This window comes from Arvicanthis niloticus, chromosome 18 (genome assembly GCF_011762505.2).
Source record: "Arvicanthis niloticus isolate mArvNil1 chromosome 18, mArvNil1.pat.X, whole genome shotgun sequence".
Lineage (NCBI taxonomy): Eukaryota > Metazoa > Chordata > Mammalia > Rodentia > Muridae > Arvicanthis > Arvicanthis niloticus.
This window is the reverse complement of record NC_047675.1, coordinates 24994743-25010291: the sequence shown is the minus strand read 5'-3', so window position 1 is coordinate 25010291 and position 15549 is coordinate 24994743. Positions and strand designations below refer to the sequence as shown.

The window sequence follows — 15549 nt, the reverse complement described above, 5'->3', positions numbered from 1 at the left end:
TTTGTGTCCGTGTATGTATCTTTGTGTGTGTATGCATATGTATGTGCATCTATTTGTATGAGAGTGTGTATAAGTCTGTGTATGGTTGTGTGTGTTTATGTGTGTGTATATCTATATAAGTCTGAATATGAATGTATTGTGTATATGACTGAATCTCTGTACATGTGTGTCTTTGTGTCTGTGTGTCTGTTTGTTGAGTAGACAGAGACTTCTTTTCTATTAAACCTCAACACTTACTTCAGAATGAAGCAAGTAGATATTTGCCATTTCTTTACATTTGTTATTAAATTTGTTCTTTGACATTTTCATACCTGTCTGAAAGTCTACTATGCATTTGATTTCAGTCACCACTTACTCTCCCTTGTCTGACTTCTACCCCTCATCGGCCCCTTTCCAGCCCATGTGACCCCTTTACATATTCATGTTTGTCTGTTTCTCCTTTGAGAACCAATAAGTTTAATTAGGACTCTCTGTACAACAATTGGTTAGAAGTCTACATTGGAGACTGGAGTGCTTAGACAATTAATAACAGTAACACCCAGAATCTGCCAATGACCACTAGTTGGTTGGAGATATAAAGAAGCAAGGCCTCTTGAGTCTTTTACAAGGCTGCAGTTGCCTATTGAGAGCTCCCATTTTTCTGTGCAAGCTGAATATAGGGAAGTGTCATTGTACTATATTCATAATTATAATGGATGTATATGGGTCAAAATGTGGTGTCCCATAACCTTCTTATTTTCTAGATCTTATATTCTTTATATTCCATCTTCAACAACGTTCTTCGAGTCGTAGAGAGAATGTTGCAAGTTTGGACATAATCATGGGTTATTAAACAAAATTGCTGATGCCTACTGTGGGATACTTCTTTTCTTGTTTTTGGTCAGTGAGGCCTCTCCTCACTCTCCAAATAGAAAACCAAAAGTTCTTGCCAACTTTCTGGACAGGGCTAGCAACATAGGCCTCCACACATGTCAGTGGCTGCTGCAAGCATAGGTGTGTAAAATAATGTACACATTTAATGTTCATCCTTTGAGGAATGTGTTATGCTTTATCAACAAAGAAAGAAGCCAGGGTATGTTTTGGTAAAGTGAGGTAAGTGAGGTATGGTATAGTGGAAGGGGTGCCTCTGCGAGCCCATGCTGAGGTACCCCTTCTCTTTGAGGTAGCATCCATAAGACAGGTTTAATATAGAATAGAGTTTATTTAGAGCATGGAAGGGGAGTTGGGAAGGGAGGAGAGAGAGAGGGTGGTGAGAGAGAGAGAGATAGAGAGAGAGAGAGCGAGAGAGAGAGAGAGAGAGAAACAGAGAGATAACAAAAGAGACCAGCCTGGAACATTGGGGGTGGGGAGGAGATGGGGAGAGGGGAGAGAGGAAGAAAGTTGTCACGGAGAGAAGAGGTAGAGATGAAGCAAGAAGAGGACAAACAAGCCCCTTTTATAGTAAATCATGCATACCTGGTTGTTGCCATGTAACTGTCAGGCAGACCCTAGAAGGAATGCTAACAAAATGTCCTTCCTCCCTGCTAACATTAACAACTCTATGATAATCAGAGACAGCACATGTCCAGGAGGCAAAGGTTTGGCTAATACTTTTGAAAAATGGTAAACATTGGGACTTCAGGATGTCCTTCAAAGCTGTGAAAAAGAACTCTAAAAACCTGAGTTCAAAAAAATTCATAATTTCTCAACTATGCAAAAAATAAGGATACAATATGATTACATGAGGTGCTCCATGGATCGAAAAAAACAAAATCAGCTGCATCAATAAGGCAGCTTGTCAGAAAGATATGAAGATCTGCAGATACAATGGCAGGCAAATTCCTAAGTTCAAGGTTACCCTGGGACATAGTGAGTCTAGGCCCAGGTATAAATGGTAATTTCAAGACTGGGTCCCATCCAGCTAATTTATCTATGATTAACAGAGGCAGGCAGATCTCTAAATTATTTCACAAAGTTAAAAGAAAATGTATGCTTGCTGTCTCCTAAGACTTAAGGGGCTGGGAACTGGGAATGCTGATTCATAGGATAATTAAAAGGAAACATGACGTAGATGACTAGATTGATATGTAAAATTAAAAAAAAAAAACTCCGTTTAATATCTACAAGAGATGAGCTACCCAGTGAATTGTTTTAGAATAGCAAGAGAGAACCCTTTGGAGAACTGTCTCCAGCTGGAGAGAGAGAGAGAGAGAGAGAGAGAGAGAGAGAGAGAGAGAGAGAGAGAGAGAGACAGAGAACATTGAGCATTGTCTCAATATCTCTGGAAAAAGCAGATCAGAGAGAAAGAAAGCAGAACAAGTTGATCGAGGCATAAACTTAATACAATTTAATATGGATGAGTGGGTCTTTGGAACTAAGAAAATAAGTGTTTATTTTAAATTTCAGTGTGTGCATATTGTGCATATGTGTGCATGTTCACATGTATGCACCACTAAATGTGCATTTATATGTATATGCATGTGGAGGCTGGAGGACAGCCTCGCATATGAGAGTCATTGTCTACTTCCTTGAGACAAGATCTCCCCATTAAGCTCCACATTTAGACAAGACTAGTCCCTGTCTCCAATGTCCCAATGTTCATAATATAAACCCACATCATAACATTTGACATTTTCAAACAGACACTGGAGATCAAACTCAGGTACCCGTGCATGTACAGGTAAGCATCTTAATAAAGGACACTTCAGAGAGTAATTCTCACTGACAAATGGGGTTCAATAAATTTTCAATGATAAAAAAATATGCTTAAATAGAACTGGAGGAAAAGTCAGTTGTACATTGCATTCAAATAGATTCTTTAGTACATGAAGGAGTGTTTTGATACATTTCTACCGAAGGTAAACTCAAATTTAATCAGGAGATCAACGCACTAATGGTTAGATCTTGAATATACATACATATATATATATATATATATATATATATATATATATATATCAGCATTAATCTTAATCCATTAATTTTATACTTCATAGGGGAAATGGAATAATTAATGGAGGCTTTGATATATATTTTATTATTCATAAGAATTTCACATCACATACACTTTCCCAAAAGATTTTCAACAGGAAATACATTTAGGATGCAGCAATTTTATTTGTGGACAAAAGGAAATAAAAGGTAAATCTTTTATCTGCCCTTGGAGTTTCCCCAGCATAAACTCATGCATTTTTTTGGTGCTTTATCCCCAGGTGATAGATTATCAGGAGGCTGCTAAAAATCCCAGGGCTTTTAAATAATATATTCATGAGATACCAGTTTAAAACAAAAAAACAAAAATGAAAGTTAGGGAGAAAACTGAGCATGGAAAGAATGCTTGGGATGTGAACAGGAAGAGTCATTGTCTTTTAATATTCAATGTCAAACAAGGACTTGTTTTTCATCAGACTTGGGCCTTCAATGATGTTGGCTTCAGTGGGTACACAGGGCCCCAACTATCTCTTCTTCGTCCTCTCTCATCAGGGGCTACCCCAACTAGACAGATTGAATAACCACATTTATGCAAGTACTCTGACAAGAATTAAAGAATGCATGCATTGGGAATCGCCTTCTATGTCCTAAATCATGTTATGAAATTAATAATCTCTTCTACATATTTCTTAATTTTGTCAAAACTTTTTGTCAAAGGTCTGTGAATTAAATCTTAACATTGAAATTAAATATCAGCAAGTTCTTTTACCTACATGTGTAGACTGAGAGCTAAGAACACACTGTTTAATGTTTATATTGTTTCTATTTTAATAATAGCTTTGCATGCCTACACCTTGTATTCAACTTTACTGACACGTTTATTGTCAATGTCGGATAACCTAGAGTTATCTGAGAGGAAACCTAAATTGAGCGATTCCACAGCTTGTGGGCATGCATGTGGGGAATTATCTCAAGCGTTAAATAAGGGAAGAGGGCCCAGCCTGTGGTTAGCATAACACACATGTGTACGTATGCACACACACATGTATACATACATACACACACATACATATATACTACAGTCTCAGTAATCTGGCCGTGGAATTGAGGCTAATTCAGCTAATGCAGAAAACAAACAAACACAAAAGAAATGAACAAACCGACAAACAAAAGCTATTCCATTGTCAGGTGCTCGTGGAATGCTTTAAAAAATTAAGCACAAATTGAAGCAAAAGAATAAGCCACATTCTTCCATGCCTTCTGTTTTGATCACAGAATCAGAAATAATTGAAACAAAAGTGTAAAACTTCCCTTCTAACTTATGGCCCCGTAGGTTATACACAGATATAGAGTACCAGACAATATAGTAAAATATAAATATTATGCTGAAACTTTTCTTTCTTTGTTATCCCTGAATTACCCATCAAGAAAAAAGTATCTGCTATAAATTTAAATTCATAACATAGCATTGAAAAGGATGCATAAAGAATAGCTTGGCATGCTTCCGTCCTGCACTGAGGAACGAACAGGACGATTTGGGAAGTGAAAGAAGAGGGGGACAAGCGAGGGGGAAAGGAGGGGTAGGAAATAATAGTGCCTGTATCAGAAACTAGAGGAGATGTGAGAGAGGTACAGAGGGTCAGGAAATCAAATAGAAATAGGTAGGTAGGGTGATGAGGAACTGGGGATAGCCACTGGAGACCCCAGACACCAGAGGAACTTGATGTTCTCAGGACCCAATGGGATTGCCTTTTTAGCCTTAATGCACAGAGAAGGGGGAGATAGAACCTTTGGAGACTAATGGATAGGCATGGCCCCTGGTCAAGGGATGGGGCCACCCACTCATCTCTAATTTTTTTAACTCAGAAATGGTCCTGTCCAAAGGAAGAACAGGAACAATAAAATGGAACAGAGACTGGAGGAAGGGCCAACCAGGAGTGATCCCACCGGAGAATAAATCATGTCTCCAGACACCAACCCCAACACTGTTGCCCTGGTCAAAAGTTTGTTTCTGACAGGAACCAAGTGTGGCCTTGAAGGGTCTGGTCAGCAACTGACCAATGCAGAGGTGGATGATTGGAGCTAACCATCAGACTGAACTCAGGAAATCTGGTGGGGGAACTGGCAGGACTGGAGGAGCTGAGGGGGATTGCAACCCCATTGGAAGAACAACATAGGCTGGCCTGACTACCCAGTTCTTCCAAAGTCTAGACCACCAACAAAGGAGTGTACCTGGAGGGATTTATTGCTCCAGATACATATGTAGCAGAGGATGGCTTTACCCAACAACTATGGAAGAGGAGGGCCGTGGTCCAGGGGAGGTTTGGTGGTTTGATGCGCCAAAGTAAGAGGATGCTGGATCGATGGGGTGGGAGAGTGTGAGCTGGTAGGGGTGCACCCTCAAACAGGCAAAGGAGGGGCCAGGGCAGATGTGGGATAGGGGGTTGGTAGAAGGGTAACCGGGAAGCGGGATATCATGGGCTACGTGGGGGGGGGGAGTTTGCTGGAGGGGCTAATTGGAAAATGGTATATCATTTGACATGCAAATGAATGGAATGATTAATTAAAAAATAGCTTGGTGCTGCAAGTGAGTAACAGTTTAGAATTACAGGTGGTTTAAAAACAAATTCTTTTCTGTTTTAGGATCTAATAGAATATAGTCCTTCACTACTGGTTTTATCCTTTCTATGTTGCAGGAGAAATATGTTTTTAGGGCACAAAACAAGATTATAACTGACCATAGAACTTTATAACAATAACAAATCGGCTCACAATTAATCGACACTTAACATCAGAGAAGGATGTAGGACTAGAGAGCAGGTATCCTTATGTCCAACTTGATGCCCAAAGTACTACAAGGTTTATACAGTCTTTAGAGTAACCTGCTTTATTATTATTATTATTATTATTATTATTATTATTATTATTATTATATCCAATCACTGTTTCCTCCTTTCCCCCCAGCCCTTCCAATACCTCCTCTGTATACCCTCCAACCACTTCTCTCTGACATTAACAGGCATACCCAGAGATGACCATTGATATTTATTATGAACATCCTAGTGTTAAAATTTGTGCAAGAACATCTTTTTTTTCACATTTGAAATTTTGTTTGCATTATTTGCATGGAGTATATTTTAGTTTTTAAATTCACAAAAAAACTTAGAGGACTTGTGCACTGAGTTCTGTGGCCTACATTTGTGGGGGGGAAATGCAAAATGTTACCCAAGGCTTTACCCATGCTAAACATAAAGCTGCAGTTCTATTTCTTTTATTTTTTATTTTTTATATTTGAATATTTTATAATTACATCTCTTTCCTTTCCCTTTCTTACCTCCAAGCCTCCCATATACTCTTTCATATTCTTTATAAAATCCACACCCATCTTGACATTAATTCCTGCTACATGCATGCATAAGTACATGCACAGAAATATATTTTCAAACAACTTTGTCAGTTTGCATGATGTTACTAAGGAACATACCACTTTCAGCAGGCTGCCATTCCTAAATTTGACTTAATTAGCCATGTCTCTTTGAATTGTGTTAAAGACAACATTCAAGCCCCTGCTTGAATGTGCCATCCAGGAATTTGAAACTAGATCCCAAAGACCAGAAAGTAGACTAAAATAAAAGGCAAACTTGGTAAAATATTATCATTCAATACAATTAGATACTTATAATACCCGTAAAGGAAAACTATTAGGATTAAGAATAGTGTAAGTATGTGTGTGTGTGTGTGCGCGCGCGCATGCACATGAGAGCTCATAACATTTGTTGAGAGTAGTAAGAAAACAGGTAACTTACATAAATGCACAATTCTATCCCACTGTTTTCTCCCAAAGTTGCTCATAGCACATTTTTAGAACTGAGGCTAATATACAGCCAATTTTATATACAAACCATATATAATATTAAGCAATAAAGAAGTTAAATTGCCTCCTAAGGTCACTCAGAACTTAACGGCAGACTATAACTCATGTTTAGACCTGACTGATGCCAAGTCTGTGTCATTGAAATAATAAACAGATTTTAATTAGGAAGGGCTATATGCTGAAAATTATAATTAAAATTAATTCTACTGCACAGTGTAGAGTATTCTGGATGCATATCCTTCCAATATTATTTTCTGTATATAACTCATTCATGCTGATAAAATTTAAGTGAAAATAGTATCACTTTTTCAGGCACTTACAGCATTCAAATCCTATCAGTTTTAAATTTATAGTGATATATTTTATTTCTTCCACTTAATGAAAAATTGAAAGTATCTGTGTAGATATGCAGATATTCATAAACAGTGCAAAGGGTGATGAAGAGGAACAACATTAATCCAGGAAAATCATCTCACTTTCGGTAACAGGACATTTCATCCATCCCTCATTTCCTAGACAGACCATTCAAGTATTCAGCCATGATTTGGCTGCAAAAACTTGTGGACATTAAAATGAACTTGGTAAATATGAAATTGTTGACTAACTCCTGTCTTTTAAGTTATTATTGGCCCAGAAGTGAATGGTGAATAAACTGTTTTATTGCAGAATCAGGGGTTGATCAGTTGTCTCAAGATGTTAGTCTTTCAGGTTGGCAACATTAATTTTCTCCTGCCTACCAGCCACTGAACTGACAGACTGATTAGACAGTTACATAATTGCATTAGGATGACAAGGCAGTTTCTGGAGAGGATTCTTCCCTGCCTATTTTTAGAATAATTGTGAGGAACTGCCATTACTGTCTCGTTGAGAGCTGTCTTAATTTGTCAGGAGGGACAGAGAGAAGCAAATCTGTCATATAGTTTTCTGATTAATGAAAACTCCAAAGATGAATAAAAATTGAGACCATGGCTTGGAAAATCCTGACATAACAGGGATTGGTAAACCTCTGTAGTGATTCCGATGTTTATTTGATATTTGCTTTTAAATTGAGCGCATAATTTGCATTAGGCTTCATTCCTTCTGCTCAAAGTATCCCAGTTTTCTTTAATTTTCTTTCCTTTTCAATTATTTTCCATCACAGAAGGCCAAAGAGATACATCTAGGGATATAACACATGGATACAGACATACGCAGGTCCTAAAGTACAGGAATTCATACTTGCTCATACCCATCACTGTAATATACACTTCTAAATTATTTTTTAATTTCTATTTTTCTTATTCTAAATTTTAATAGCTTTAAAATTAAAATTATAATACCATTTAGTAAGACTTAATAAAATTTTAACACAACTAAAACATTCTAAATTAAATGTGATATAAATTTATATTATTCTCCCTTTCAGATTTGTATTAATGCTGTAAAGTGTTACCAGTATAACTGTCTATATTCATGAGGTGTAATGTAATAGTTTAGTAGATATGTGCTGTATATAGAAAATCAGAGTTGCTAGTATTTCAATTTTTAATCTTAATTATTCCTCAAAAATTATGTGTATATATGCATGTATACACTATTCCTTGATCATATTAACTCCTCCCCTTCCTAAAACTCTCTCCACATCTCTATACCTCCTTCTAAACTTTATGTCTTCCATTTATAGGTTTTAAGCATTTCCATCTTTTTAACTTCTGTTTTAAAAGTTGGTTAACATGACAGCTATATATATTTCTGAGGCTCAGTTGTGAAACTCAGTATATGCATAGAAAGAAGCAATCCATTCAAATGATTAATGTTGCCATTGTCTAAGTGCATAGTGATTGGAGCATTCAGGGTCCTTTCTGCTAGTTATTAATAAAATGTATAATAAGCTATTCTAGATGGCATTCTCTCCTGCACTCTGTGCAGTAGGAATAGTGACTAACGGAAGCTGGTGAGGGATAAATAAAGGGAAACTATGCAAGAAGATAAAAAAAAACCCTAATAAAACAAAACAAACAAACAAACAAAAACAGTACATTGTACTTTCTCAGACAAAAGAAAATAGAAACCCTTCTTTGGAAAAATGATTTGTCACAAGGAAATACTTGGTCAACTAGGCATAGTTGCAAGACTGGATCAGGAAGGATCATCTTTCTACCAAGGCAAACATGTACGGCTGCCCCATCAGGTCTCAGCAATGGCAAGATCAGTGTCTTCCTCTCATTTTACATTGCTCAATTACTTTAAATACCAAACTTTAGACCCAGATATGTTATCAATACCCATCTAGAAAAATATACACATGTAAAAGAGTTGTAATAGAGTTACCCTACAATGGAGGAGCAATACTCTTGGTAAACTCTAATGTTAGCAATACAATTCCCCACTAGCAGAAATCAGCAAATCTTTTGCAGTTATTGGCCAGTGAGTTCCCATAAATCCCTGCACAGCTCAGGCTGTTGTCATGACTTTTGGTTATTCCTCAGAAATTGACAGTAAAGCCCCAATTGCTGAATGTGTCACATACCTCAGCAAGAAAACACCAGAAATCACACTGGAAATTACCTGGAAGCTTCACTCCTACTGAAGAGAATTCATAGTGTTGGAAGGATACATTTATCTCACTCAACTGTAGTGTGTGCACTACAATAACAACTGTCTTGGCAACTGTCTTGCTCACTAATGAAATGGTACCCTGAAAAGTAGGGCCCACTATGATTGCATTTAAGGCCTACTCTACAAAATGAAACCTATAGGCATCATTATTGGGGCCAAGAAACTACAGCAAAATAGGTCATAGGCCCTAGGGATAACATACTGCATAATATTCTTTTAATTGGACATAAAGAAAACTACTGACTTATTGCTACTCTCATACAGTAGTACATTTCTCAAACTTCATCGGAGATGCTTCATCTTGCTGTAGATAGCAACGAACACAGAGATCCACAAATGGTTAATATTCACAGTAAGAGAATAAGGAACACTCCATCCTAGGTAGAGTATCTATATCACAGCCCTCCCCATAACAGTTAGAGTTCATCAAAAGAGAGTTGGTTACAAGGAAAAAGTGTTTCCTAGACACAAGAGGGAATTCTCAAAATAAACTCACCGTGATCCTAATAGTTAGTATCTGCAAAGCCAACACAAGCTCAGTCCAGATGACAATATAACCTGTGTGGTAGAAGAATATATATATATATGACAAATGAGATGACAATGTGATAAGAGGGGAAAAAAGAGGCTAAAGTGAAATAAGTAGAGGAGAGAATGAAAGAACAAGAAAAGTTTTGACACATTCTTCTTCCTGGAGTGGGACAAAGCCAGACCCCAAGTTGCTGCTGACATAGAGAGTCGTTTTCTTGTTCATACATTGAAATATGCTCAATATTCAACACTGATAGAAAACCAGCCTGCTAACATGTTTCAGTTTCAATTTTTTACCATTATGTTTACTGTTCCATTAATTTTATTTTTTACATCAAAGTTTGGCTCCCAAATCACACAGCTGTTTCATGTTAACCCCCATTGAGTTCATTCACACGTACTCAATATATCTCTCACGGGGGGTTACATTCCTGCTATGAGACTCCTTTGGCAACTGGGGAGTAGAGGCAGTTTCCCAAGTGGATTCTATTTCCAGGCCCAATTTTAATACAAGAATATATGTTTCTGGCCAAGTACCATCTTTTAAAATATCTATATTGGTTTTCAATCTTGACTCCCAAAGAAGATCTAAAAATTGAAGGAACATGAAACCACTAGGTACACATAGTTGAATTTGTTGACTTACTTAAAGAAAAACCAATAAGCCACTTGGAGGTTCATAAGTTATAAGTGTGTCAAACTATTTTATTTGAGCATTTACAAAGAAGGATTAACTTTCCTGTGGCTTTTACAGTTTTATATCTTTTACTATAATGAGGAGGTTCTAGGCATTCAAAGAGTAGCTGATGAATGAATACAAGTATACATGAATCAAATCTCCTGTATCTAGGGTAAGTGAGTTTGTGATGTTGTATAGAATGTGTAGCTGCCATTGGAAGTTTCTAAAGGGAAAAAAAGTATATTTAACAAAAAGGAAAAGGTTTAATACTATTTATACCTCTAGCTTTGAAAAATGTATGCATTTTATAAGTAACGTGTGTGTCCTATGTCATAAAAATCTAGGAAGAAAGGGTATTATAAGGCCATTTAAACTCTTTCCTTTTTCCTATTGAGATGCTACAATGAGAGGTCTAGAACAAGATGGGATTTCCTAACAGAACTGATTTAAAAAAATAATAATAAATGAGCCTTCTTGTATTCTTTTTACTCCTTCCTGTAACAAGACCTTTCTACTTGTTAGAGTGTCCATTCAGCAGCACAATCAAAGGAGAATATCAAGCACCTGCCTTGTGGATAAGACCCAGAAAGTTGGAAATTACCAATCAATGCAGCTCTTTTCAGGCTTTCTCCAACTATAGCAGGTTGGGGATTGTCTTCCATGATCAGGGATTAGATTAAACTCTTCCCTGGAAGACGTTCAAGGGGAAAATATGGGCTAGGAGAGGAAGCAGAAGGAGACAAGAGAGGTGACATATGCACTCTGCTCTACACAGGGAGAAACAGAAAGCTGAAGATAAGGTAGGCATGCTTGAGTTTTGATGAGGAACCCAGTGTCCCATGAGTCAGAAAGATGAACAGCACTGACAGCTGCAGGGTTGTGTGACAAGTGCTTGGCAAAATCCCATGAGTAAAATTTTGTAGGCATCATGAAAGAAACTCCCTTCTTTTCAGAGGTTTGGGCATTAAGGCAGGGCATCTGTGGGAGGGCTAGCACAAAATAACACAAGTATAGTAAAGCAGAACACAGACACAAAGCCCAGAGGTATAGTATAATCTCTAGTAAGGTCCTCCATGAGTGATCTGTTTTTACAGGAGCTTCTTATACCAGGAACCAGACCTGTCCATGACAGGGAAAATGAGAGATTCTGTAGTTTGTTTAAAGTTGAGCATGCATCAGAGATTAGAGGAAAATAATAGGAAGATATCAAGACAAAGTGAAGCACTCATCCTGAGCCTTTGAGGAATGAGTAAGATGCTTTAGCATAAATCTATTTGAGTAGAAAACACAGTACAGTGTATTTTCAGTCTTCAGTCACACAGCCATTGTAGTCCTTAGTATGAAGTCAATCGCTGCAAAAAAAAAAAAAAAAAAAAAAAAAAAAGTGTGTGTGTGTGGGAGGACTGCACTAGTCAAATTAGAAAATGTAATAGGATTATTTTTACCACCTGTCTGAGTTCTCTGTATTCATGAATGAAAAGACACATACACACACACCACACACACACACACACACACACTCACACACAAACTTTGTATTTTGATATGCCTGGACTAGCTCAATGGCAGTGCATTTCCAAATCTCTCCAAGGCTAGCACACACTCCCCTCCAGTATTCTTGAATTAATACTTGCTAAATTATATTTTATCTCTGCTACCACAGACCTAATGAGGGGAGTGGCCACTGGCGCCACTTTCCCTGGTGTTTACATGTAGGCAGGCTCTTAAATCTGATCTTCCTTCTTCTTCCCAATGTGTGGTCCTTCCTACACCCCTCTCGTGGCAGCATCCTTCTTCTCCTACCTTGTGTTTCTTGCCCAGGAATCCTAAAATTCCCACCTCTTTCTCTCTGTCCAGCCATCAGCCACTGGCTCGTTATTCATCAATAAAAAGACGACTGGGGACACCGACCCTCAGCATCTCGACACATAGGTTCCAATGTGATTCCAGGAATGGAATTAAGACAAAGCATTAGAACTAATCCCCAACAATCCTGCTTTGACCTTTCCTGCCTTACTAACCCCAATCTCCTTTCCACTTTTATATCACACATGTTTGATTACCCCTCTAGACTAGTTTGCTTGAGTGTTGCTGTGAAAAATTACTGTTCAAAACCAACCAGGGAAGCAAGGAAGCAGATCCTTTCATCTTACAACTTCCATTTGGCAAGAGAAACCAGAGGGAAGTCAGGGCAGGAGTTTAAGTTAGGAACCTGGAAAACTGAAGCATAAACAGCAGAGGCATGCTACTTGTTAAATTGCTATCTATGCTTCCCCTCCTGGTTTTCTACATAATCCAGGAGCACCTGCCCAAAGGTGGAACTGCCACAGTAAGCAGAGCCTTCAACTTCTATCATCAATTTGGCAAGTCTGGTGAGCATATAGAAAGAATCTTTTGTGCAATGTGTGGAAGCTTTGCCTGTCAATAAAAGGCCTATGAGTTTAGGCAAAAAAATGTATGGTGAATTTCTGCCTAGAGAGAATATTTCTAAGATAGAAGTGGGAGGCATGGGAGATTTGCCTAGGAACTCTGAGGAAGACAGGCACATGAACTCTGAAAAGTAACAAGCCATATGACACTCGGAATAGAACAAAAAGGTTTTATATCTCAACAAATGGTTGTTAAGAGCTAAGTCAGGGAACAGATCTGGGCTTATGGCATAAGCATTTATTCATATATAATTCAGAAACTGTAATGCGTGCCCCCAAATCCCTTTTCGCCCGCGAATAAAGACAGGAGGCAATAATCGGGTATACTGCAAACGAGGACTTTACTTCTCGACACGGTAAAGCAGAAAGACGGAAGAAACCGGAAGCGGCCTAGCTTAAATACATCCTCGAGTGACATATTCACTTCTGATTGGCTGTTCGCTCACCACCCAATATTACGCCTCGGGATAGGCCAGTGACTTGGCGGTCTTTCTGCCTAGCAACTGCGCAGATAATTGTTTACTGCTGGGAAAACACAAGGCCAGTGCCATCTTGGAAATGCAAACGTATAGCCACTGCTAACAGCGGCTTCCTACATCTCTCCCTGTTTAAGTTATTGATATGAAACAGCCTTTCGCCCATTAAGCGCAGCACCAACTCAGTGAGGGAAAGCAGAGGCCTGATCCCCTGTGCAAAATGAGATATTGTAATGGGTTTAATTCCCATACCCAATCTCAATGCCTTTTGCCGGGGAAAGGGAGCCTCTACCCTGGGGCACCACCAGGGGAGGTTTTTGGCATCAAACCTTTATGCAATCAGGCATACTTTCGAGAAATCTATCCACACTCATGGAATATTCCCTGTCGAGTACCCACTCGCAAACACCTCTAACTGTTCAGGTACCGGTTATTCAGGCAAGGGCTGATTGGACTTAGACCTCTCATCTACCCAGTGCAATGGGCTGAACCCTTGGGGTGCATAGACTGAGGGTTTCAGTCATTGGCTACTTTTTCAGCCTAGATAGTCAAATTTCAGGGAGAGACGCTTGCTCCAAGGCTGCGAGTGCTTGGGCTAAGCGGCCTTGTCACGTTTTTTCTGGGCTCTGAGCTTACAGACCAACCTTCTATGAACATGAATCCACATCATAGGGCTGTATCAAAACAGGCCTACCTTCCCTTTTAGAAAGAAAGAAAGAAAAAGCAGAAGAAATTCAAGAAGTAAAATCTCCATGGGAAACAGGTTCCACTCGTGTTCCAACAAGACTCGAAATCCGGATCTGCAATTGGTGTTGCACCTGGTCCAACTTCCCATTCCACTTTCCTTTAAATAAGCAGAAAGATTATGGCTTTAAATAAATGCATCATTCACAAATCTCAGAGGTGAAATACCTGGATGTGGGGTCGCTGACACACAGCTCATTTGAATCAACTCTCTGATTGACCAACAGGATGCCTGCAATGCATCCACTTTCTGTGGGAGGGTCAAAGCCTCAGAGGTTTTTTCTGAAATTTGATTAACAACAGTAGCTGCTGTAACTTGATTAACCATGTCTGAGTCAGCTGTCACAGCTGCAATTGTAGGGATGGTAATAGCAGCGATAAGGGCTGCAGTTATATCAAAATCTCTTTTCTGTCAGAATAAAATCAAGGTCTCAGACATCTGAACGGGGATAGGGATCAGAGTGGTAAACTGGCTATTAGGCCTGTTTATAGAAAAAGCAGACCAGCACTGGGACATAAAGCGAGTTACATTGGTACAAGTTAGCAGAAGCAACGCCTTTTAAGAAGGCAAGGGCATAGGATTTAGAGAAGCAGATAGGATGGCCATCTAAATTTACTATATATACTAGGAACCCGATTTAGGAGAGTCCAAATGGGAACTGAGAGCGTCTGCAGATGAATCCTTCGGGGGGGTCTTTTTCAGGAACCGCGAGTCGCCACGTCAGTCGCTCTGGTAGCCAAAATGGATTGTCTTCTTCCTGTGGAAACACACAAACCGCTCCCTGGGATCTTATTAAAATAGGATCCGGGCCTTTCCATTGACCAGTCAAAACACCTTTCCATTTTATCATTTCTTTTGGCCTAGTTGGTTCCAGGCAATGGCGATCAGCCGCTGTATTGCCCTGACTGTCCAAATTCAGAAAGTTGAGGGTAAAAAGTGCTAGAGAAACAGTAGCTCGTGGCACCGTGGGCAGAGCTTCCTCAACTTCTCCTTTTTGTTTTATCAAATAAGTTTTAAGGGTACAATGAGCACGCTCAATGATGCCCTGTCCCTGAGGGTTATAAGGAAGACCCGTCAGGTGTGTCACCTCCATATGGCGACAAAATTGTTGAAATTTTTGAGAAGTGTACTCTGGCCCATTGTCAGTTTTAAGGATTTTAGGCTTTCCCCAGGCACTCCAAACCTCAAGGCAATGTTGAATAACATGGGCCGCCTTTTCAATGGAGAGGCGAATATAACTCCAGAACAGGTATCAATAGAGACATGCAAATATTGTAATTTACCAAAGGATGGGATGTGAGTAACAT

At 38.9% G+C, this 15549-nt stretch overlaps 1 long non-coding RNA gene across 1 annotated transcript in view; it reads right to left on the bottom strand.

Moving 5' to 3' along the window:
- The window catches only part of LOC117723250 (uncharacterized), a 55985-nt gene extending 43470 nt beyond the window's left edge, over positions 1-12515 (bottom strand). The window contains exons 1-2 of the long non-coding RNA XR_004608645.2: positions 12396-12515; positions 9879-9940 (exon numbers count right to left, since the gene is read on the bottom strand). This is a non-coding gene — a long non-coding RNA (uncharacterized LOC117723250). The remainder of the gene's footprint in view (positions 1-9878; positions 9941-12395) is intronic.
- Positions 12516-15549: the final 3034 nt, after the last annotated feature.